The sequence below is a fragment of the Myodes glareolus genome, chromosome 2 (assembly GCF_982192425.1).
Source record: "Myodes glareolus chromosome 2, mMyoGla1.1, whole genome shotgun sequence".
In the NCBI taxonomy this organism is placed as follows: domain Eukaryota; kingdom Metazoa; phylum Chordata; class Mammalia; order Rodentia; family Cricetidae; genus Myodes; species Myodes glareolus.
Genome location: NC_142027.1, coordinates 57,054,241 through 57,080,836, shown reverse-complemented (window position 1 = coordinate 57,080,836; position 26,596 = coordinate 57,054,241). Strand labels below are relative to the sequence as shown.

General features: G+C 44.4%; 1 long non-coding RNA gene and 1 pseudogene across 1 annotated transcript; both read left to right on the top strand.

Moving 5' to 3' along the window:
- The first annotated feature begins 7,740 nt into the window (after positions 1-7,740).
- Positions 7,741-10,618, top strand: LOC148122974 (uncharacterized). The gene is made up of 2 exons (XR_015736094.1): positions 7,741-8,837; positions 8,875-10,618. It is a non-coding gene; the product is annotated as an uncharacterized LOC148122974 (long non-coding RNA).
- On the top strand, positions 9,086-9,304 carry LOC148122975 (Nuclear RNase P; annotated as a pseudogene).
- Positions 10,619-26,596: the final 15,978 nt, after the last annotated feature.

Sequence of the window (26,596 nt, the reverse complement as noted above, 5' to 3'; positions counted from 1 at the left end):
CCCGTGTTTATCTCTACAGATGCGTATCCTACCCTTGACCAAATCCTCCCCAGCTTTCTCCGAGCTGCATATTCAAAAGGAAGAGAATGTTAAGAGTTTCCCCCTTCGCTTCGTGCCCTCGCTAGCACACACTCAGGATGTTCTTCCATACAGCAGCCAGGTTGCCAGCGGAGATGTCTTTGAGAAGGAAGGCATACTATACTCTTCAGGATAAACCATGTCAAAAGAAAGGGCCAGCTGCTTGCCCCTGGCTGAGCCAAAAGAGGAAATTAAACTGTAGCCATTTGTCTATTGGCAGCTGCCTCTCACCTCTGTTTTTACTCTTTGTTTGCGCCTTCTCCTCTCTCTCTTCCAAATGGGGGCTGAAAATTGAAAAAGATGGAAATAAACTGGGGGAAGAAAGGCCCTGAAACTCGTAGGGGGGTCTTCCTGGGTTATTTCTGAGTCACTCCTGTGCATATCTGCTAGCTTTCAAATTCAGTGAGTGCCATCACTTCCGCCACCTATGCTGTGCTAGGCCTAATGCTAATCTGTCGCTGAAGATGTTTAGGAAAGTAAGCAGAATATCCCTTCAGAGGGATTATTTGTAATATGGTGTCATTCACGGAAGCAATCATTTTCTATGACAAGTCACCGAAGCTACATGCAATTAAAACTCAGTCATATGCCCGTCGTACTATAAGAAAGGAAGAAGTGGTAATTTCAACTTGCTTCTAAGAATTAAACATCTTCAGTGTTCTAGACTTTTCCGGTGCATGTATAAATGCAGCTTATGTTCTAGAAGGACTTCAGTATATAGTTTTATTCCCCAGTTAAGATTTATTACAATGAAAAGATAGAACAAGATCAACCAAGGTAAAAGGCTCATGAGGCAAAGTCTGGAAGAGGCCAAGTACCAAGTTCCAGTGGAACTGTCCCAGCTCAATTCTCTAAGATGGCGCGGGGAATGCCATCTACTAGGAAAGCACTTTAGAGACTCGTTCAGTATTTGAGTTGGGGGTTGATATCGTGGGCAGTCCCGCTCTGACCAGTACATATCAAAGTTTTAGACTCCCAGAGGGAAAGCAGAGGGTCAACATAAAAACTCCCATTTTATCCATAGAAGCAGGCATAATGTGCCATTCTATCTGGTGGGAAGCATGCTCCTCAGTTTCAAGTTCTCTGACGCTATCCTAATTTATAAACCATGATGTCAGTAATGTGGATCTGGGATGTGGACCTTCCAGGGTATAGCAACAGAGCCTTCTGTATCGATTCTTTCCTGTACATTTCTCCAATTTATTTCACGCCATGCCATTGTGCTCCGTCTGCAACTTTTAAAAGATAACACCCAATTACGGACTCGTTTCCATGTCAGTTCCTGTAGCCTAGCTAATTCTCTGCCATGGTTTTAGCACGTTCCATTTCCTAGACACTCAATGCATTTGTCATTCTTGTATTATCAGAGATTTTTTTTGAAAATGGTAATATAATGACCAGTCCTATGCTTACATTCTTTATGGATATGTTTGTTACTTCTGTTACACAGACTTCTAGAAATAATATTCCTGGTGTGATTCAATGTGATGAGGAAGAAAAGTCACTGTGTTGGAATTTTAGTGGATATTTGAGAGTATAGGAAGAGTCTAGGAAAGAGGAGAGTCAGGAGGCAGATGACAAGGTCCAAACTAAACTGTGGAATGGAACTTTGAGCAGAAATGCTGTGGACTCCATTGGAAGGTTCTATGACAATCCCGAATGGTGGATGGAAAGGGAGAGTGAGCAGGGAGTAGCTGAAGGTGACTCTTAGTTATACGACCCCAAAGCCGACAAGCAAAAGGGCTGTAAGACCCTCAACTCTGGAGCAGTTACATGACTCAGAGGAACAATATGGGCATGCAGATTTTCAGTTGCTCACCCATCCATCCATTCATTCATACTTGATGGGCATCTGTGATGTGGCAGTCACTCTGTTTATACTTAACATTAGCACAATTTTTGTCTTTTCCTTTTTTTGTTTTGCTAAAAACACTGAGCTAGCAACGATATTCAATATAGATTCTAGATAACGTGGCCATTAATTAACTTCATTGCTATTCTTTTGTGACTGGCACAAAGCACAATGAAAGCTGTAGAGAGTGGTGATGAGTCGGGTCCCAGATGCTTGAATAATTTGCACACACTTGAGACTCAAAACATGAGAAGGGAAGGGGGAAATGAATTATGAAAACTGAGAAGATCTCTCTAGTGTCTGGGTTTCAATATAGGCTCTTTCCAGAGCTCCCATTTCAGACAAATGCCTTTCGTAAACATGCGCAGGTGATTGGCCTCCCTCCTGCCCACCAGAGTCTTCTTTCCTTCACACTTCCAAGTTTGCCTGTGAGCGCATCAGTATGATATGGAAGGGAGGACTGGTAGGCAGCTCTCTATTCTGTTCATTCATTTTCTCTCACTTTCATATTTGTCTCACCTCCCTGCCCTGGAAGCCGGAAATGCACCCATCACCTGAAGCCACGCACGACTTGAAGGATAAGGAAAAGGCTATCCTTGTAGGGCTTTATGCAGGAGTTAGTAGAAATCGAGCACCGTATGCTTTATATTTGGTGACTTGTTTGAGTTTGTATTGGAGTCTGTGTCTGGATGCAGTTTAGTTGACTGGGCAGAGTGCCTCCATTCTGTGTTCACTTGTACGCAGTATGTGTAGGGCATGGGATCGCATACCTTCTTTAGAAGAGACAATTTCCTTTCCTGAAATTCAAATTAGGGAAAAAGATATCTTTCTTTCTCCTCAGTTACATGAGTGTCTTTACTCTCCTTTTCATTCATGTTCAAAGCCACGTTACATTCTCCAAAGAAGATACATAAATAACCTGTAAATATTTGACAGGATGTTCAACATCATTGATTATTAGGGAAATGCAAATCAAAATCACAATGAGGTATCAATTCCCACCCACTAGGATAGCTCTTATCAAAACAGCGGACAACAGCAAGTTTAGGTAGGATGTGGAGAAATTGGAACGCTTGTACATTGCTGGCTGGAACATAAAAGAATCCTGTTGCTGTCGAAAACAGAGTAGTAGTTCCCTAAAATTAAACCTAGAGTCACCCTGGTTTATTCCAGATGAAACTAGTCTTGACCCCAAAGAAAAAGTACATCACAGTTCTGTTGTCTAGGTTCTTAGACTGTAAGATTCAGAGAGACGGGAGTAAGATGGAGACCACCAGGGGTAGGAATTGGAGGACACGGGTGGCTAGTTATTGTACAATTGGAAGAACATTTCAGTTTGCGGAAACAGGAAAAGTTCTGAGGTTGGACGTGGTGATCCCAGCTCCAGGAAAATTAAGACAGGAGAATTATGCCCTTGAGGTCAGTGGGCTACATGGTGAGAATTTATCTAAAGACTAAGGGGAGATGTCTGAAAGTGGGCCGTGATGACTGTACAACAATGTGAATGTGCTTAGTGCCACCAAACCATCCTCTGAAAAACGGTTAAAGTGGCTGTGAAGTGGGAGATAGCAAAGTAGTCGTTGTCATGCATGAGGACATGAGTTTGACCTTCAGTTAAAAGAAAAAAATCCGAGTGGTTGCGGGCACTTGGGAGGTGGAGAGAGACAGAGCTCAAAGACTAGACAGCCTAGTCCATGAATTCCAGATAAGGGAAAGATGGTCTCAGTAAACTGAGTAGTGCCTGATTGCTGACAACATATACTTTATTTCAAGGTGTTTTACTACTATGTTAAAAACTAAGTAAGTTGGTACAGTCAGGACTTGCCTAGTTATGGTTACCATTGCGGTGATGAAACACAATGACCAAAACCAACTTGGGTAGGAAAGGGATTATTTGACTTACATAATTGTAAGTCACAGTCCATTGAGAGAAACAAAGCAAGAACTCAAACCAGGAGTGAACCTAGAAACCGGAGCTCATGTGGAGGCCATGAAGGAGTGCTGCTTACTGGCTTGCTCCTCATGGCTTGCTTTTGTAGAACCCAAGACCACCAGCCTCAGGTGGGAACAGCCACAATGGGCTTTACCTTCCTACACCAACCACTAATTAAACCGTCCTACAGGCTTGCTTACAGCCCCACCTTACAGAGGCTTTTTCCCAATGAGGTTTCCTTCTCTCACGACAGCTCACATTGAGTTGACATAAAACTGGCCAGAACACTGAACAAGAGTGCTCTTTGTACAGATTCTTTCCTTTCCTCTTACCCCTAGGGGCACTTCCTCTAAGAACAAGCTCTGAAGCAATCACTGATCTCAAGAGAGGCTATGGGGGCCTAGATGCTAGGCCTTCCTGTGTTATCATTAAAGCTTATCTGTAATTTTACAGGTAAGGTTCTATTTCTTAATGAAGAACGTATCCTTGAGCTCATAAAACTCTGCTCCTGATACCCTCACACCTTCCCATGGAACTGATACCATGAACAAGACATCATAGTAGGTATCTCAAGTAAAGAAAAATTTAATTTAGAGATGAAGTTTGGAGTGGGGGCATCACCACAGACACTGGGTACTGAAGTCTTCCTTTCCAGCTGCCATAGGAACCGACATGCCTCTGAGCCCGTGGGACTCTACCCCTGTTGCCTACTCAGATGTTACCCAAGCCAGCAGTCACTGGCCTTGGCCCTGGACAGATATTCTACCCTTGGCACATCTGTGGAGACAGCAATTAATGTTTGCTTCCCAACGGAAGACTGAAAAAGAGCCCTTGCTACCCACGAGGGTATTTCTTGGGCATAGTTTATGCTGGAACCCACTGGCAGAGGAGGCTGAGAAACAAAATTTGCAGGTTTCTAGCCCTTGTGATTCCAGAGAGCACATAAAGGTGGCTGCTGCACACGGCAGGCCAATTTCCTGCAGGAACCCAATCCTGTGCAACAGGTAGAGGGATTGCTTTTCATAGCTGAGGCGGGCTGTGCTCTGCAAGGATCACGGATCCCCAGGCACACAGGCATGTCTTGTGATCCCGGTGTCCTTGGGCAACAGCAGCAGAAGCTATTTCCCCAGCTCCTCCAGGAAGACACACGTGCTCTGTGGCATGCTTTAAAGCTTATACCAGCCAGCCGGCCAGGGAAGGTTAGTATCTGCGTTTTAAAGATTTGGTTGGACAAGGAACAGAGTAACTGTTTGGTGAGGCTGGCGTCCAAATCCAAGCCTGATTGACTGCTATCGTATCTTCCTTTTTTGAGCTTCAGTTTTTAACTCCCAGGGCTCCTGGTTTTTCACCATGATCCTGGGTGGTCAGTTTAATGTTTAGACCCCAGGAATGTGCATTCACTCACTCTTCTATTGACTCCTGCTTCCTCCTTCCCTCCATTGTATATAGTATATATTATATAGATAGGGCATTCTGGTTATTGTCACCCCATATCTTTCTTCTCTGTCCCCACTTGTCCTGACATGTCCCTTTCCCACATCCATATCCATGTCTTTTTGTGACCCATTGAACTTAACCAAGGCCATCTGTGTGACCACAGAACAGTTTGGAAGTATCCACTGGAAGGTGGTGGGCTCATCAGTGGGAATGAAACTAAGGATTGTGACTGTCCCCTCTTTGAAACCATCAGTACTGGTTCTTATTTTCAATGGGTTCTTTTGTCAAGAACAAGCCCTGTAGGGTCTCATTTGGTTCTGAAACTCTACCCTCCTCTGAAGAGAAGATACAATCAACAGTACTGCCTCTTTGGTTCTTGGGAATGCACCCGGTCCTGGACATAAGAGAGAAACCAGGAAACTTCTCGCGATTTCTGCTACCAAGCAATGCTGTCATTATCACCTGTTTGTCATCAGTTGACAGTGTCTGCAGTAAGGAACAACCCTCTGCTTGGTAACTTCCCAAAGAGAAATACCTGCTCTTCTGATTCTTGGGGATAGGAGCCTGAAATGTAGGTCTCAGTACTCACTCTGGAGGACTATCTTCTGCCTTCATGGTGGCTCCAGGCATGGCTGTGGGTTCTCCCTTCCCCTGCACACCATCCTTTCTACTTGTCTAATCTCCTGTGTGCTCTGGTAAGGCTACTTCTGGTGATTTCTGGTCTTACCTGGATGATCCAGGATAATCTCTTCTCAAGATCTTTAACTTAATTCCACTTCCAAAGACCCTTTTAACAAGGTCCTAAGATTTGTTTGTGGTTATAGCTTCCGGGATGCCACTTAGCCTACTCTTCGTTCCTGGGGAACCTAGGAAGAAAGGCTGGCTGCTTCCTCCTCCCTGGATTGGTCTTGGATATGGGCCTATCTACTTTTTTTCTCTTTCTGTTTTGCTCAGTTATTTCTGTACAATACCACTGTAGGAGCCAGCCATGATAAGCTAAATGTGAAAGATCACCCAAAGGAAGTTTTTACTTCCAACTATTATCACCTGCCAGAGTAGGACTCAGCCATATATAAGTTTAATGGAGGCCTGAGTCTCAGTAGTTTACCCTGAGGCAATACCTGGTTGCAGGAAGGACCATAAACTAAGTTTACCCAGAGCAAGCACTGTCCAAGAACAGACCATCCAAAGGAAATGCCTAAGGACCAACAGCTGTAGATAGAGTCACCTGCCAGCACACACTCACCAGTCCTGGACCCTAGATAAAAGTCAGCCAATCAAGAGCCCTGAACCTCAGAAACCCCTCACTCCCACCTTTACTACTATAAAAACCCAACTCTAACTGAGCTTGGGGCTCTCCATTTATTCCAATACGTTGGGCATGCGGAGAGACCGAGTTTGCAAATTTGCATAAAATAAAGGCTCTTTGTTTTTACATATGGGACTCGGTCTCCTTGTTGATTTTTGTGGGGACTTCATGGATTTGGGCATAACACCACCAGGGAGAGAAAATCAACTCTCTTTAGGCACCCATTTGAATGTCTGGTGTTTATAAATGCAACATTGTTTTCCTGCTCAGTTATACAAAATTAAGCTCAATCCAACCTCATTTCCAGCCACTCAGTCATCAAGAAACTTCCAGATCGTCAGCGTGAGTCACTCCTGCACTGTCCCCACCCCTCACAGAAACTGCTCAGAAGACCTTCTTTGCTTGCGGCACACAAACACCACATTCCATGCTACTTCCCTCTTTCTGGACGGTATTTCACAACAGCCATTTCCCCATCATTCTCTCACCTGGTTCTGAATTACTTCACTGTTAACGCTCCGGGGTGAATACCCAGAGCCAAACTTCCTGGTTCCTCCGGCTCAGCCCAGCATAGTGCACCGTGTTGTCCTTTCTTGTTCCTTCCCAGACAGTCATCAGTGTGTAGTTAGGGCCCAGCACTGAAGTCGATGACGTCCTCCCACACAGGGGAGAAGAGCAGAGGTTACTCTTCCGTGAAGAATGTAGGAGAAGGGATTTCCGCTCTCCAGAATTTCAGAGCAAAGATGGCTTCCTATGTCCACCTCCAGAAACACCTGGTTACCCCTCTTTCGGTGGTCAGTTCCACAAGCCTCACAGGCTCTCACTGTCCAGCCTTTTATCCCACTTAGGGACTCATTTAGGAACTCGCCAAGTACCCCTCCTGCAACTAAATATAATGTTCTGGAGGGTCTGACTTTGTATCTTTACCCACACACGGGCCACTCGGCAAAGCTACTCTAAACTCCAAGCAATAGCTGCCATTTGTACATCTCCAGCTTCGGGGATTGAAAAGCATGGAGCAGCTGACCGGAGACCTCAACCTTCAGTTTGCAAACTGAGAATCCACGGGTAGATGATTGGTACCCTGGAAGTAGCAAAGCTGTAACCTAGGAATCTTGACTGCGTGTTGGGAGCCACCTGGAGGCACAGGTGGTCCTGCAGTTTGGAGGTAGCCACGTGGGGCTGAGCAACCCTGCCTGCACCCTTGCCTGCACATGCTCAGACCAGCAGAATGGCATTAACCAATCAGGACAGCGTTCAAGCCGCTCCACCGTTTAAAAGCAGCTGCCTCGGGGCCCAACGCTCTCTCTCTAAGCTTTCTCTCGTCCCTGCTCTATCTTCCCTTCCCCCAATTTTCCTCAAGGGAATGCTCCAAATAAAGATGTGACCAGAGAAGGAATTCTCGTTTTTGGTGGGGTTCATTCCTGCTGGACAGGATGGCGCCCCGCAACTGGTGCTCGAAACCCCGGGACGCTGAGGGACCCTGACAACTACGCCGGGGGACCCTGAGAAAGCCCGGGAGAAAAAGCCAAGATCAGACACCAGCACAGAGAGCCTTGAATTTCAGAACTCTGAGAACATGGAGCGGTGAGTGACGTCGGTTGAAATCCCCAGAAAGGGGAGGAAAAGAAATGTAAAAAGGAATTTCAAAGGATAGGCCTAAATAGAAAAGAAAATACAAAAAAAAAAAATCAAAGTTAAGGTATCTGAAAGAAGGTACAGAAAGCAACGGGGAAGAAAAATCCCTTAAGTTCAGTGCAGGAGGGATGTGAACAGCAGCAAAAAAGGCGAGGTAACTAAGGCGGGACTTTGAGGACGATGGGGTACGGGAGACCGCGGCTTCCGCTCCCTCTCCGTCCACCTGCGTACTCGCTGTTAGAGACTGGAGGCAACAGTCTCGTAGGGAGGCGAGCTTGATCACTGCCTTCCCTGTTCTTAAAGAGCCACAGAGTTTCTGAGGTGATTTTCGCCTAATTTTGATAAGAGAGCTCAGTCTCTGGCTCTCACGTACAAAAAACTTTAATTTTTGACTGAGAAAGACAAGCTGCTTGATCGTGCTGAGAGTGCTGGCGGCAGCCGGCCCGCCTTTGAGCGGTAATGCCTGATTAAAAACACGGAAGTGGGCCAGGCACGGTGGTGCACACCTGTAATCCCAGCTACTCAGGAGGGAGACGCAAAATTGCACTCTCCAGTGCTAGCTCGTTCGGGAGGCGTGGCCATGCTAACCAGTTGCTGGCGGGGAGTTTGCTGGAGGCCTACGAACAGCCTGCTGGCGGGGAGTTTGCTGGAGGCCTACGAACAGCCAGGTCCGACGGGCGGGCTAAAGTCCGTGTGACATCAGAGGCTATATGTCCCGGCCTTCTGGCGGGGCTATGGTTTTTGGAGGACTTTTTCAGCACCTGAGCGGACTCGCCTGACTGAGGCGGAAGCTGCGTGGTGAGCAGCGGCGCCATAGAAAGCAGAGAGGAGCTGAATCGGCTCTGCGGAAAAACTGTGTTTCCATAGCAACATGGGCGAGCGGGGAGGTGAGTTCCCAGAGAACGGGGCTCTGCGCGCGGGCGGACCGGGCAGGAGAAGCCCCTCCACGGGTGGGCGGATGACCCCCTCGCCGGAGCTTGGAAAAGGCTCACAGCCGGCGGTGCGAATTCAATGCCTGAGGTGAGGCTGAGGTACAGTTCGCAGTTACGGGATAACCGGCGAGCCCGCCCACGGCCCGGGGCGGAGCCATGCCTTCGGGCCATGCGGAGCGCGCCATAATGGGCTTCAGAGGCGGAGCTGTGGCAGCCGCCGCCTCCGCTGCTGCCGCCCTCAGCCAAGGTCGCTAAGAATTTAGTCAGATAAAAACATTTGTCGCCAAAAATTCAGTCAGATAAAAACATTTATCCCCCAAACATCGCCCCTTTGTCAGCAGGAAGTAGCCAGATGATCGACGTCCATTCTCCCTCAAAGAACTGGTCCTAATTATCATAATAAAGGCGCGTCAACCTGGTTATCATTACCTATTGCCCCTGGCAACGGGTGAAATAAACAATGTTACCTAGAGGTTTTTCCATCTGAATAGGGGAGCTGGAGAGATGGCTCAGAGGTTAAGAGCACTGACTGCTCTTCCAAAGGTCCTGAGTTCAATTCCCAGTGACAACTGCTTTGGTTTTTAAACAATAGAGGGGGACTACACTACCAGTGACAGCTTCCCCCAGAGAAAGGATTTCTCTTGCATTCTATACACTTAATTTTTAATTCAAAATTTTGCTGGTACAGGCAAACAAGATTTGCTTTTTGAAACAGAGACCTGCAGATCTCTAAGTTCAAAACCAGCCTACTTCCAGTACTGATTGTGCTGAATTTTTACACTGAGAGTTTTTAATACTCTTAAATGTTAATTTGGGAGGAGAGTTTTGTTTATGTTTTTCTAGGAATGCTGACATACATCTGGATGCCAGCGAGACCGACCAGAGAGATAAAGAAGATGACCCAGTGGATGCTGAGTGTCCTGCTGTGGAAGATTCATGCGGAGACAGCAGAGATGACCTTCTGGGCGGTGCCAAGAGCAGCTGTTTCACACCATCGACTTGAGCAACACCCTGTGCAACCTCTTATCTCTTACTCTACTTTGCCTTTTCCTTCCTTAGGAATGGGTGGGAGCAGAGATATCCTTGGCATGCTGCGTCTAGGTGGGGACCAGATTGGAAAATAGTTTTGCCTTATTGCTCTTAAAGACAATAATTAGGGGGAGATGTTGGGAGCCACCTGGAGGCACAGGTGGTCCTGCAGTTTGGAGGTAGCCACGTGGGGCTGAGCAACCCTGCCTGCACCCTTGCCTGCACATGCTCAGACCAGCAGAATGGCATTAACCAATCAGGACAGCGTTCAAGCCGCTCCACCGTTTAAAAGCAGCTGCCTCGGGGCCCAACGCTCTCTCTCTAAGCTTTCTCTCGTCCCTGCTCTATCTTCCCTTCCCCCAATTTTCCTCAAGGGAATGCTCCAAATAAAGATGTGACCAGAGAAGGAATTCTCGTTTTTGGTGGGGTTCATTCCTGCTGGACAGGATGGCGCCCCGCAACTGCGAAGCTAATTGACTTCCTATACTTGGACTATTCCTTGTAGTCTTGCTTCCTGTTTGGCCTTCTTTCTTTTCCATTGTGGTGATAAGCACTGACGAAAACCAGCTTGGGGACGGAAAGGGTTATTTTGTCTTCCAGGTTACAATCCATCATTGAGGGATTCCAAGGCAGGAGCTTAGAGGCTGGAACTGATGCAGAAGGCCTGGAGGAAAGCTGGCTTACACAGCTACTTTTAATGCATAGCACAGGTCAGTCTTCCTAGGGCTGGCACCTCCCAAAGCGATCTGGGCCCTCCCACATGAATTAACAATGAAGAAAATACCATCGACATATCCACAGGCCTTCCATAGGGACGATTCCTCAATTGGATGTTCCCTTTCCCCAGGTGACTGTAACTTATGTCAAGTTGACAAAAGGTAATCACCACACCCCTTTCTGTTATCCCTGCTCCCTTCTGAGCTCCGTTCTCTGCCATCCACCTCTCTCTGTTCTTGCTGCTACAACTCCCGGACCTCCTGTACGCTGACCTCACTAATACCTGTAGAGTCGGAGGCACATTTCCTAACATCTCTGAGTTTCAGTTTCTTGGTCTGAGAAGAGAAATATTATTAATGTATTAGATAAAAACATGAAGAGAGATGAGGAAAAAGAGGATTTAGAGAAACTACATGTGTGTAATTAAAGCTCATCGACCTGGTTGGAAATCAGCAGACATTGTTCTCCTCCATCTTTGACTCATAGCTAAGATGGTATATGTTTATCCCCCATTCACCTCAATCACCATCATCGTAGAACTCTTGTATCTGATTTATCAGGAGACCCCAGCTGTGCCGTTCTGACGATAAACTGTGACCAAATGAGAAAAGCCTCACAGATGCGGGCAGAGTGATTAATAGCAGCCAGGCTCTAGAGCTGTGGGAGCGGCCAGTGATCCACTGTGCCCTGACTCCCTTTCTAATTCTGTATCATCATTTGCAGTTGTTTGGCCGAGCAAAAGGCCCTCCATCTCAGCACCATGTCTGGCTGTGGGCCTTGGATTTCCTGGATCACCAAGATAGATTCTCTGGGCACTGGCATTTCCCAGAGCAGAGTATGAGCAAGGGGTGTGTGTGCAACTGCGTGTCTGCACTTGCCTGATGGCCTCTCGGGACAAAGTGCGGGTCAGAGGAGTCACGGCCGAGTCACGCCTGTGAATGCCCCGCCGCTGCTCCTGCAATGCCGCTGTCTGGAGCTTCTGTGATGAGCAATCCATCAGAAGCACCCATGCCAAGCCGTTTTGAGAGCCGAGTTAAGTCAGAGAAGAGACAGGTCTCATTTTCAGTTGTTGTAGTAGCTGACAGTGATACATCTTCTGAGAAATGAAATAATAGTCTCTTGCTGAGCCTGGTACTTACCAACTCCCCTTCTGCAGACCTTCAGATGCCTCTAGTCTGAGGTCAGGGGGATTAAACAGAAAACAGCAGCAACCCCAACAAACAAACAAACAAACCAAAATCCAACTCAGTGCCCTATTAAAGTTAGTGCGCACACACACACACACACACGCATCTTGACTGCTACCATTAGAGCACTGATTTTTATTCAAGGGGAAAGCAGCAGTGAAAATGGCTCTTTTTCTTCCCCAAGCCAGTTGTTAAATAAAAAACGGATTTTGTGGGGCTGCAGTCTGTCAGGAATGGGGAAGTTGAGGTCCTGCCCTGCTGGGCCAGCCTTCCTGATCTCACCCCCACCCCCAGAAGAGCTGGAAAAAACACAGCGGTTCCTATTTCAAATTACACAGTTGGATGATGTTTCTCTTGGCTTCAAGTAGAAAGGCTTGTGCCCAGAGCCATCTTTTTTGGCAAAAGATACAGTGTACGAAGTTTTTCTTCCCTTCTGACATTCTCAGCATCACTCTTAATCACTTTTCTTTGGATCTCTATCCAAGTTTCCCTAGACTGTTTTTTTTTTCTCTTTTCCTCGTTGCCTCATCTGCTTGTGAACTCTGAGGGAGCCGAAACAGTCTCTCCCTCTCTACAGTGTGGAGCAGTGTTTCACAACTGTCGTGTGTGTGTGTGTGTGTGTGTGTGTGTGTGTGAACCTGCTCTACTTAGTCCTGTTTTGAGAACAAAATTCTTGAGACTCAATAACTTAAATAAGTTAGGAAGAGATGTTGCTCTAACCTAGTTGCAGTGTGGAAGGCTGATAGTTCAAAGAGTATTGTACCAGTTCTGGGGAAGGGCCCTCCTGGCTACATTGTATCATAGTGATAGTAACAGCAGGGATCTCTTCTATGAGAGGAAGCCAGAGGGCAGAGAGGGACCAGGATTGCTTTGTTATGTCAATTTCTTCCCAGAGCTAACCCAGTGTTCATAGAGAGGCGTTATTTCCTTCCATTCCTTTTATATCCTTTATATATCTTTTATATCTTGGTTACCTAATTTCTCGCTATTAGACTCCACTACCTCCCAGTGGTATGGCATCCTGGCTAGACATACACAAAACAACAGCCAAACTATAGATTTACTAAAACGAAAACTTTATCCAGTAGTTCTGGAGGTGAGTCTGAGTTTGTATCTCTAACAACCTCTTGGCCAGGGTGATGTTGCCGGTCTAAGATCTGTACTTTGAACATAAGATCTGTACTTTGAACAGCAAAGCCATAAACCAAGGCCAGATGAAGGCACCTAGAATAGCTGTGGCAATATTTAAGACAGGGAAGAGGAAGTTGAGACAGGTGCTGAAATCACTGGTAAAAGTGACAATGGCCAAGGCCTGGGCTCTTGCAGGTTATTCGAGTCCGGGAATTAAGAAGTGGCTGCTCACACTTCTAGCTTCGCGAGGCTCACACTCGGGAAACATCACCAGCTGGACACCTCCATTCTGAACGTCCCCGGGGAAGGAGGACGAGATCAGACCTCATTCCACCGTGATTGAAATGCTTCAGGAATGGGATTTCTGAATAAATTAGCTATTCATCATGAACAAGGTATTATAGATAAATATCATACCTCATTGCTATTCTAAGGTGCCCACCAGCCATCTCTGTTAAGAAGAAAAATAGAAGAATTAATGTGATTCTGAACAGCGATCTGCTTAATGATTTCAAGGTTTTTTATCTGAAGAGGATTTCAATAAACTACTTTAAAAGAAGTGGAAGAAAAAAAAATGTGTGAAGGGCTCATATAATTGCTAAAAGGTTGGTTCTCTAGGACGAGAAATCAAGAAAACAGGTGAATGTTATAGGAAGATATTTAAGTACTTATTCAGGAAAACTAAATAGAAAATCAATCAGAAAAAAATAAAAAATTCATAAATCCAATTGCTTCTAATTGGCTTAGCACATAGTACAGAATTTCAAATGTTTGCCTGTGAACGACTCACTCTCTTGAAATGATGCCTCTTAGCACAGGAGAGACTATTTGGGTCACACTTCTTTTCCTGTCAAAGAACCCTCATCAAGCCCATAGCAGTCCTTCAAAGGCCTGAAAAACTCCTTGTGGTCGCTATTTATGGAGAAATTCCCACTAAGATTTACTTAAGTCAGAGAAGAACACATTTTCATTTCTGGTCTTTTATACATTTATTAATTTCCTAGTTTCTACACAGCTCTAGACTCGGTCCCTCAGGAGAGACACCATATTGAGCAATGATTCTTAGAAATTTGTGATTTTATTTTTGAAGGGGGAAGAGATGGAAGCCTAATTAACTGAGAAATGAGATTGATGTAAGCGATTACTAACAGAGATCGCACACACTGTGTGAGGAGAGATGGGGATGATTTCTGAGAAAGGGAGTTGCAAAGGTCATTTGAAGGACGTGAAACTGACTTCAGTAGGTATGAAGATATTTCACAGTGGAGAAAACCATACATCTCCTTGAACAAATGTGCGGTAGAAACGTGAGGTAGGCTCGGAGAATGCAGACAGACTTGTGACTTAGCAAACTATATCGTGAAAGCCTGAAGAAATGTCATCAATTTCCAACCTCCGTGCCTGCCTCTCCATCTCTAACTTGCGTGGACATTCAGACTTTTCCCACTTCCTTAGTTTCTTTCTCTTGTCAAAACAAAAGCCTCCCACTATGACTGGAGAGACAGTGGGCAGAGCACAAACTGCTATTTTAAAGGACTAGAGTGGGATTGCTGGTACCCACATCTGGTAGTTCACAGCCCCCTAAAACCCCAGTTCTGCTGTAGTCAACAATTTTGGCCTCTGTGTACATCTGCATTATATGCGCAAATCCCCATACAGACACTTACACATACAAATAATTAAAAAGAAAAGTAAACATTTTAATGAAATATCCCAGCAAGCACCCTTGTTGTTGACAAAGTAAGGCTGTCCTTTCCAAGGAGTATTTGTTTTACTTAAAAAAAAAAAAAGAAGAAAGAAAGAAAAGTATTTTTTCACTCTGTGTTTGTTTAAGAAACAGAAGAATTCAAGATAGAGGAGTATTTATAATGTAAACAGTAAAAACAACTTTATGAAGCTTCTGGCTCTCCCCACTCCATCCCCTTTTTGTCTTGAGCATTTTTATTATTCCAGACCTTGCTCAGTGTCTGTTTTTATAGTGGAGACATGGGAAAGCTGTAGATGGAAGTTTCTGTCCTGCCAGGTCCCACAGCTGTTAAGTCCCAAAAAAACACACAGAGGCTTATATTAATTATAAACTATTTGACCTGTTGCTCAGACTTATTACTAACTAGCTCTTACAACTTAAATTAACCCATAATTCTTATCTATGTTTAACCACGTGGCTAGGTACCTTTTCTCAGTTAGGCATTCTCATCTTGCTTCCTCTGCATCTGACTTGTGACTATGTCTTTGCTGTTCTTTCCTCTTTCCAGAATTCTCCGAGACTGGTTACCCTGCCTAAACTTCCTGCTTGGTGTTTTATTAAACCAATATGAGTGAAAAAAATCTTTACAGTGTACAAGGGCATTATTCCACAACATTAAACAGTCACACTGTTTACTAAGTTACAAACTTTGCCTACTCGAGGAATTTCTGGCCACTGTGTGATGGTCCCATTTTCAGATCAGAAGATTTACCAAAGGCCATCCTCAGAGTACTTTCAAAGAGCATGCATTTTAGAAATGGAAGTCCCCAGATTTGATTCTAACCCCACCATTCAGAGCTCTGACTCTGGGTCAAAGTGCTCTGCTTCTCAGTGCTGAGACATCTTTCCATGCAAACTGGAAGTGTTTAGTTATGACCAAGGCCAGGGTACAACACAAGGCCCCCTCCGATCATGACAGGAGATGGCAGGTGTAATATTACCCACAAGCAGGGTGATCTTCAGCATGAATGCAGTAGAAATGGCTTACCAGAGGGCTGCAGGCAGCTGGAATGTAGGTTCTGGGGTCCTCTGTTGGCCTCTAGCTCAGAAGAGCTTCACATGCCCCTGACACAGCTCTTGATAACTCCACACCACTCTCCTTGTCCAGTTACTGCAGGGTGGAGTGGTCATCTCTTGCCTCTCAGGGGAAGATTGCTTCTTCCAGGAGATCAACCCACACAGAGCAGGCAGGGGCTGATCTCCTCTTACTCCTATGGCAACTTCTAATTTACCAACATCAGTGTCTTTGCTCTTTAGAACATTCTCATGGTTAAGTACTAGCCTGGTCTGTAGTGGATGAGCACAAACATTCTTGAGTGAGTTAAAAGATAAAAGGAGAAGATTAGGGAGAGAGGGGGGGATGAAGGGAGGGAGGAAGAAAGAGCCTGTTAAAATTCACTGCGCTACAACCAAATAGACCAGTGTTGGGGAGTGAAGGACGGTGTGTTCAAACTCAGTTGGCAGCCACCAAGGAAGAATCAGAGGCAGCCCCCATTAACATGCTATGATCTTTCTGAAAACAACAGAAAGACAGCACAGGGGCTCGCTCATTCCTACAGGCGTTAGCTTTGCTTTTCACACGGTTCTCGCTAATATTTAACCGCCATCACCACAATCCCGGGGCCTCATGAACTTCACGCAATAAAGTTTCACAGACTGACATTCTTCTGTGGCTCAAGAGAGAGCTTCATAGGCTCATTCCCCTGCTTTACGAACTGGTCGCCTTTTACTAAGTAGAGTAGATGAATATTTTAGAGTAGTCTTTCAGGAAAATACAATAGAATATTCTATCATAGGGCATTCTGCTTCTGTTTGCAATGCAAAATATTTGATGGTCTCTGAGATGGGGATTTTGAAAGGCTCTTCTCATTTTTATCTTGGTTGCATACTGGAAGTCCTGGCAAGAAGGGGATGAGGTTACAGAGAGGTGAAGACGCTCAGCAGGGATTTAGAGCTCAATGTCAGGAACACCTATGAAGCATTTAATATACGAGCAGCTCAAAATAATGCCAAGCATCAGATACCTACCATGTTAATAATTAAAACACATTACGCAATTGTGGTGCTGGGTATTAAATTGTCTCACTCAATCCTGTCACCTCTACCCTTGCTAGCATTCTGCTCTTGTTCTAGATTTACCAGACACAGCAATCGATTTAAAGCGTGTACAAACAAACATACTGAAGGGGCTCCTAGTACTTAAATGGCAAATTCAAGAACTAAGAAGGACAGCTGCTTCCCCTGCGCTGGGCAATGCAGGTTAGGAGGCAGGACTGGAGGGAGAGAGGAGTGGATAGGCAGTACTCATCTTGGAGAAGCTTGAGCCAGCCGAGTCCATGGCAAGAAGAACTCACACTTTGATGGTTTCATCCTCCTCAAGACACAGAACCTCCCTTTTGGAGTTAGAGAGCAGCCTGTGGTTTGCTTTGCACCAGCTGGTTCGATAATCCTTCCTTGTCCCTCCAATCCAGCGGCTACAGTTGACTGGCCTGCCAATACTGAGGAAAGAAAACATTTTCTAGGCAAAGGTGCCTGTTGCAATAATGCCTCAGACCTCACAAGGCAGATACAGAAAGAAGGCAAAAGAAGAGACAGAGCTAAGGCCAGACTCAAGCGCTGTCTAGTCCTGCAGCCCAACAGCTCGGCAAACTTTAGAATGCTATCCTTTAAATATTTATTCAGCATTTGTTTAAACGGGAGGCTGAGATCTGCCGGGTAAAAGGGCAGAAGGAGGTCATACCCATCTGTCCCACAGTTCTGGCTTAGCTCTGATCTCAAACAACGTGTTAACCCATCAAGGCTGAGGCTCTATGCTAGAGAAGATCAGCTGCTCCATATCTCCCCACCCCTTCCTCATTTCTTACCCTTCCCTGTCATCACATCCGGAGGGGCTGATCCTCCACCCACTTCCAAGTGCCTTAAGCTTTCAAACGCCTGTGGTGCTCTCTGAGAAGAGTTGCTTCTTTGTAACCATTTGGTACCAAACTACATTGAGATTTTCTCCTCCAACAGTGTTTCTCAACCTGTGACTCCCACCCCCACGGGGGTCACATATTAGGTATTCTGCATATCAAATATTTACATTATGATTCATAATGGTAGCAAAATTACAATTATAAAGTACCAAGAAAATAATTTTAGGGTTGAAGGTCACTACACCATGAGGAACTGTATAAAAGGATCTTATCATTAGGCAGGTTGAAAAACACTCTAGAACATTCTCTACTAGAATTGACCCAAGTCTGTTGCTCATCTCTGAGAGAAGGAGCTGTACATTAAAAAAGTGAGTTGGTGACTGCACAGGGCCTTGGCCTAAGGACAATGGGAGCCACTGGAAGTTTTAAAGGGAACTAATGAAGTTTGTGTTCTACCGAGACTGCTGGAAACAGGACGCTGCGCTGGCTGGGATCGGAGGCTCTGAAACACTGAGGCTTGCAATGCTAAAAACTCTCCATCCCCTCAGAGACATGACTTTGGCATTTCTCTTTTTAGTAGCAGTCATTGTCATAGTGGTCACTTTGGTCTTTCTAATTCGGAGGGCCCAGAACAAAATGGAAATTCAGGCTCTCTTAAGAATTTGAATATAGAGGGCTCAGGGGTTAAGAATACTGGCTGTTCTTCCAGAGGTCCCTGGTTCAGTTCCCTGGCAGTTCACAACTGTCTGCAACTCCAGTTCCAGGGACCCGGCACTCTCACACAGATATACATGCAGGGAAAATTCCAATGCACATAAAATAAATAAATCTTAAAGAATTCCAAGACAAATATCGGCTAGGCGAGAGCTGGTTTGAGCTCAGAGCCCATGAAGCCTGCCATGTTTTTTGTTCTAAAATGTACAGTTGCAATCCAGCTGTTTCCTGCTTCAACATCTCCATTCTATACTCGCTGACTTTACTGTGCCCTTTTCTGCCTCATCATCTGCGTCCTGCTCTTCTGAATGTCACTGTCCTACTGGTGATTGTGTCTCAATAATTCATGCTCAGCCCCCGCACAAGACAGAGCTTGAAAAAAACTCAAATAGATAGCATCCAATAGGGATTGCTTTTTGCTAAATGAATACGAGCAATAATTAATCTCAAAGTCATAGGTTGACCTCGACTCATCCATTCACTACTGGCCAGGCTGGCAGGAGCATATGGCAGAGAGGAGCTGGGTGTGTGTGTGTGAAATGCAGGCATGCTTGTGTAATAGACTACGCTCTTATTAAAGCAGGATAGAGATGAGCCCTCCTCCAGACTCTAAAACCCACAAAGAATAGTAAGAAAGACAATAGAGGGGCCACCAATGATTAAAGTAAGTGCTTGCTGCTCTCTTGAATGAAGTGGGTTTGTTTCCTGGCACCCACTTGGTGGTTCACAGCTATCCATGACACAAGTTCCAGGGGATTTGACTCCCTCTTCTGATCTCTATGGGTACCATATGGTATATATGTATGTGTGTGTGTGTATGTATGTATATACCATATGTAGATATACCATATATATATATGTATGTGTGTATGTATGTTCAGGTAAAAGACTGGTACACAAGAAAAAGAAAATAAATACATCTCTCAAAAGAAAGGAGAAATATAATAGACTCCTTGAACTCCGAAAGGCTTGGAAAATTACAGGGATTAACTGCTTTTTCTAACTGTAACACTGTATCTGAGACTGACTGATTTACAGAGAAACTTAGTTTCTTTGGTTCAGTGCCTCAGAAGTCCAAGGGTATGATGAGGGCATCTGGTTAGATCTGTAATAAACTTTGTTTTCACCTCAGAACTCTCTGTGTCTACTGGCTACCCATGAGGAAAAGACCCACCCAGCTACTGACAGGAAGACAGGCCTCCCACTACTCTCATGCCCATCTCTTGCCCTCCTGGTACAGGCTGGGAGGTCACCTTGCCCACACTGTCACCTGGCCTATCACCTGCTGTGCTGTCTCAGGCGTGCATGTTTCTTCATCTCTGGGGGCCTCCGCTTTTCTCAAGTTATACCATTGGTACAGTAGTTGTGAGCCCTAAAGTCACAGAGTTTTGTGGGATGGAACGAGAGAGCACGACCTCCTGGCTCAGTAAATGATTTAACTTAAGGCTTTTTACCATAAACTGCCCCCTCTTTTGTCACCAAGTTTCTGAGCCTCTGTTGAATAGGCAGTCTGATGTCTTTCTCTTGGGAAGAGTCATACTCCTTTTCAGCTCTTGGGGTTCACAGTTTCCTCACCACGCAGGTATTCTCCTTTCTCTTCACCCATTGTGGCCTTCATGAAACTATCTTTGACTGTTTTAACCTCAAGACAGATTCAGAAGGCAGCGTCGAGCACCACAGCCCACAGACCTCGGAGTGCAAACTCTCCGCCATCAAGGAATTTGATGTTGGCCAACTCCAAAGTCGAATGCTTCTTTCCCAACCTCCTGCTTACATCCTTCTTGTAATCACACATCACGACACTTAATCACCATTGCCTCTGCTCTTCCTGCTTCCTGTTTTAAAAGCTGCTCAGCCTTCAGTGCTCAGATCAAAGGGATCTTTCAACTTTTCTTTTGTGCCCCAGAACAGACTAATCTCGACAGCTAGCCTCTCTCAGGCTACCAGTTCTTCTTATTGGCGGACTTCTCCAAAGAGCACTGGGGAGTGAGGGCTGCAGTTAGACAGCTAATGCCCATCTCCCTCCATCCCTGGAATGAGAGCTGCTACTTTTAAAGATCAAATGTTTCCTGAGTGCCTACTGCATGTACTGTGCTGACTACTAATGATTCAATGGTCACCCAAGCGATTTGCTGCCTGTCTTCATGAATTCTATATAAAACTACACAACTGAAAATTGGGAACAAGTTCCTAAGATTTATGGGCTCTCTCGCAAGCTGCAAGTACCTCTTAAAAAATAAAAAGAGATCTGGGGATTCCCCCCTCTAAATTGAAGTGAAACAGTGATGGAATTTCTACAGTCAAACAAAAACTGAACGAAATATCTCATGCTTCTTTTTTTTTTTTTTTTAAAAAATGGAAATACCCCATTCTTTACAAAAGGTTTTGGGTTTGGGGCTCAAGAGGGATACTGAAGTTGGCTGTCCGTTTATATAAGAGATTTACTCCAAGAGTTATCTGTGCAATAGACAAGCAGACAGTAGCAAGCACAGTGAGGACTCTGGGAAGTGTGGCATCCTCCTTTATAAGTGTCAGGGAAAGGGGGCTTCTATGCACTATGATTGTTAGCAGTCCATAGTACACCATCACAGTCAGACTGTCTCTAATCAGCTATGAGGGTGGGGAGGGCAGGAATCGGAAAACTGTCACATTTTGACCAAAATGGAGGCTTACAAAATAGCATGTGATATAAGACGAATACTTTGCATTGATATGGATCTTGGTCTATTGATACAAATTTAAGGTCGATTTCGTTACACTGTGTGTGTGTGTGTGTGTTTAAGGTAGTATGTTTATATAAATCTTTTAAAAATGTAATATATAATTAAAAATTACGAATTGGTAATCATTTACAACAGTCAAACTTGTAGTCATGTTAGATTTTTCTAGATAAACAGTTATATTTCAGTTAGATAGATAATCTTTATTACTTCAAAGATCTATGAAATATTGCATTTAAAAATGTTTTAAGAACTTAGTCTTTTCTCAACAATGAGACATGTCTGCTTCTGGCAGCACCAATTACTTCAGAGAGATTGATGGGCATTGAAGAATTTCGTTATGGAATTTGTCTTCAATATAACAAGGCTAGACAGTTGGGCAAGAAAGTGCTCTTGCCTGGACTACTTGATGGTATGTTGTATGAACTGGACATGCAGGATCCACAGGAAAAAAAAAACTACTAAACTTTTTAAAAGATGGGACGGTCTTTTCAGGATTCCTGCTTCATGAAAGAGTCTGCCAGACATTCTGCAGGAGACAAGAAACTGCCAATATAGGTGAAACACTCTTCCAAATTTCCTGCTTCATGAGAAAATCTGCCAGATACTATAGGTCTGTAGGCTGAAGATGGATGCCCTAATGTTGGAGAGGAACTTTGGGTGACTGTCCAGGCAGCATGATGTCTCTGTCAATTCTAGAGTTTTGGAAGTTGCTTACAATGCACTTCCTGTTTACTTAGATAATAAAAGACCTTCTGGGGTCTTTGAAGAGTTGAAGACAAATAGTTATAGTTATAGTTTTCCTTAGTTATGATAAATGATAAATTAGATATAGGACTTTAGACTCACAACGATAGGATAGATGGTAGAGTATTTTCCTTATTTTGCCAAATACAAACAGACTAAATATTGTAACTATAATTCTTGCTTGATAACTGTTTTGTATATGTAATTTTATGTTAAAGTTAAAGCCTTCCTTTTTATTTAGACAGAAAAGGGGAGATGATGTGGGATGGTCTTCTGTATGTGTGTGGCTTTTATTGGTAGATGAATAAAGATGTTTGGGCCAATGGCTTAGCAGAGTAAAGTCAGGTAGGAAATCATAACAGAGAGGGGGGTAGGTGGAGTCAAGGAGAAACCATGTAGCTGCTGAAGAAGAAGCCAGGAATGCCAGAACCTTACTGGTGAGGCCATAGCCTTGTGGTGACACATAGATTAATAGAAATTAGTTAATTTCTATTAATTTCTCAGGAAATATGCCTGAGTCATTGGCCAGACAGCCTTGTAATTAGTATAGTTTTTATGTGATTATTCAGGTCTGAGCAACTGGGAAATGAACAAGCAGTCACTGCTTACAGGCATGGCCCTGTCTCACACATGGGGAGTCTACAAGTGAGGGTCCTTTTCTGAAGAATGAGACTCAATGTTTGTTTTCACTTTAGCTTAGTGCCACTCTCTTCCCCCTATACTGCTTGTTCTGTGAGGCACAGCCTGGTGCTCTGTGAGGAAGACGGTTGTACGGAGCATCTGAGCCTTAATCTTCCTTTGTTAACTGACATGAAGGTAAACAAAGTTCCTCGCTGAAGTTCCAGAGTTTCCTTTTCTGACTTGTTAAAACATCTACAGTCTTGGTATACGACACCCATTTATGAGCATCCTACCCACCAAAAGTAGAGTTTTCTAGGCTCCAGATTGTGCACTTAAGGAAGCTTCCTTCATCTGGTGAGCTTGTTTGGAAATGTTCTCTCTAGGGCTTAGGATGTTTGCAACATCTCCAACTAGAGGTTCTGGTGGCCTAGTGGTCGGTTCTGCTTAGCTCTGGGCAGAGAGCTCTGTATCAATAGTGCCGAATGGAAAATGATCTTTTCTCTTATTTTCAGCACTTCTGAATGACTCCTCCGCATTAGAAATCTGAGACCTGTTCCTCACTCCCTATTCAAAGGTAGAAGCTGCCGTTTTGACCTAAATACTGTTAGAATGACTTTGACCTGTTTTCCACTCCTCTTTTTCCCTCCTTCCTCACTCACCTAGACTGACGACCGATGCCATTATGCTGCTATTACAGGAAAAGGCACTTGGTCTTCCTTGCTTTCTGGATGTCATGGTGCCTGTTTGTTTTGCCTGGTTTTTTGTTTGTTTTTTTCCTGAATCCCATCTACTTAGGTCAGCTCTCTTTGCAGTTACTGCTCTGCCACTTCCCAGTCACACTCAGCACTTTCTTTCAAGAGGATGGGGTCCTTTGAAGCATCAGGAGGGTCATGTTTCTGGCATGTCTATCACACTGTAAAACATTAAGCCCCGCCCACTCCGGGCCATGCTGAAAATCAGTGCATGTAGACCCATTTCCAAATATGCCTTGGTATCACTTTTTCTTTGCATCAGGTTCTTGCTTCTCAACCACAAGGGCATGGGGCACATGAATGGGGAGCAAGAGGGATTTTTATCAAGAGAAAGAACACTCTCAGAAAGATAAGTTGTGGCAAAGAAACTGTATGTGTCTAGCGCTGTGGTTCTCAACCTTCCTAATGCCATGACCTTTTTATACAGCTCCCCATGTTATGGTGATCCCCAACCATAAAATTATTTTTATTGCTACCTTATAACTGTAATTTTGCTACTGAAATATAATGTAAATATCTGATATGCAGGATATCTGATATGTGACCTCTGTAAAACGGTTGTTTTACTCCCTAAAGGGTTGCGACCCACAGGCTGCGAAGTCCTGGTCTAGTGCCCACGTGAGGGAATAGGCCTGATTGGTTTGTATATATGCAACTTAGGTAAAAGTAAGGATCAAGCAAGAGATAGCTTACCAAACCAGTAAGGGTTCTTCATGAAATCCACAGAGGGTTCCATTCCTCCCCATCTCTTGATATTACAGTGTTTGTGAGGGAACCTGAAGAAAGAAGCGGGTCTTTGATTGTCTTAAGGCCTGGAGTGCAGAGTAAAACACCTTGTATCCCATGGTTCTTATAAAGGCCCCAAAGTTGAAGTTTCCACGTTTAGAGAGCTGAATGTTTCTGATCATCTGCCAACAGCACAGAGAAAGGAAGTCATCCTGACTAGCCAGGAGCCCTTTCCATCTGTTTTATTTAAAGGGTCCATCTACCCCTTACTTCTATCGTTATCCAGTTGGTAATTTCCTCTAAGAGAAAAATCAGACCATTTATTGGACTCCAACACCCTCTAACAGCTGGCCCCTGGATTTCACATGCTGTGCCCTAGCGCACATTTGATTACTGTCCACAGTGAACTGCTGTGCTCTTCTGCACCCCGGCATCACCTCCTTCTTCCTCACTTAAATAGCTCCTCATTCTTCGAGGCACAGGTCAGGATCTTCTTCCAGAAGTCTTCCTTCTTGCCTTCATTTCTTGTTCCTACTTTGTTTCCCCGAGTGTCAGCCTGCACCCTTCCTGACTCCAGTAATGATGGGAAAAGTGTTTCTCCGGGCACATTCAACAGCACAGTGCCGCTCACAATGCCGAGCTTTAGCAGGTTACAGCGACCTGTTTTGGCCTGATAACACGCCATCAGTATTTTTGGGACAGATGTATCTTCCAGACTTTATTTCAAGGGGGCCTTTGGTGTCTATATTAGTTTTCTATAGCTGGCATAACAAAGTGTAACCACTGATGTGAATTTCAGAACCGTTATGGAGATCTGAAGTTCACAATCAAGGTTTCGACAGGGCTCTTCTCCTGCTGACAGCTCTAAGGGAGCATCCTTCTTCGTTTCGTTCAGCCCCTGCTGACTCCAGGGGTTTCCCGGCTGGTGGCCACATGATGCTAATCGTTGCTTCGTTTCTTTTATGTCCTTTCTGTCCTCACAAGTCCCCTTGTCATTGGGCTTAGGGACTTCTGGTCAGTTCAAAATAATCTTATCTCAAGGGTATTACCTGTGGTTAGAACCTGAGTTGGATGTTCCTGGGTTTATATCCAAAGAGTTGAAATAAAGTTTCATAAATATTAAAAAGTAGCAAGGAAACTTTACTCAAAGAAAAGTGTACAGATAGAGCATCTCAAAAAAAAAAAAACAAAAAACAAAAACATGCTGTCATGGAGTAAAAGAAGACCACATGAGTGAAACTATTCTAAGACCCAATTTTTGTTTGGAAATGTCTTTAATTGAATATATATTAGTTGCTTTGCTATTACTATGATGAATCACCAGGATCAAGGCAACTTATAAAATGAAAAGTTTATTCTTAACGTACAATTCCACAGGGTAATAGTCCATGCATGATGGTGGAGTGGATGCAGCAGGGGGCCGGTGTCTGAAGAGCAGCTGATACATCTCACATCTCCAGTCACAAAGAGGAGGCAGAGACTGCAATGGTCATGGTGCATGGCTTTTCAAACAGCAAAGCCTGCCCCCAGTGACACATCTTGTTCAATAAGTTCACACATCCTAATTCTTCCCAAACAGCATCACCAACCTGGTGACCAAGTATTCAAATACATAAGTCTGTGAGACTTATTCTTGTTCATACCAGCACAGGGTCTGAGTTTAGTTTTTAAGGGGTGTGATAATAGTGTGCTTGGTCCTCTGTTTTGGTTGATATGTTTGGATTATGTAAGCCTTGGTGTACATGCATGGGACTTTCCACAAAGCATCTGATTGTTTTGTTTTGTTTTTTTCCTTTGGGAACATAGTTTTGTGTTACATAGTTTTTATAAGCTCTTTGTGAGTTCATGCAATGTGTTTGATCTTATTCATTCCTCATTTCCCAACTCTTTCCAGATGGCCCCTTCCTTACCCACCCAAGCTAGTATCATATGGTTTTAATCCTTCAAGATCAATTTATGCTGCTCAAACACTCTTAGACGTATAGCTTTCAAATGGAGAGTGGTCAACTTACTACTACGTCTATCTCTACCTCTCTCAGCAGCTAACAGTGAGGCCACCTGGTTTCAATCGTATGCATACCCAATCATAAGTAGGGTTCTCTCCAAAGGGTCACTCAGAGGACATAGTTTACCTCATTGATATGCATCCAAAACTGGTGCAGCCTGGATTGACCCATTGCTCATAGGTCCCATATGTGTTCCCGGATGTGTTTGAGTAGAAATGGGCATCACCTAGGGAGCACTAAGGGAAATAGCTTACTTACATTTTTTAAAGCAGGTATATACAGCCTGGTGCAGGTGAGAGTCCCAGGTTGCCATCATGTTTCTATACACATTGTTAGAAGAGGGCTATGCCTCTCTCTGTGCTTGCCTGCCTCAAAGGCTTAGCTTAATTACATTTTCAACTATTC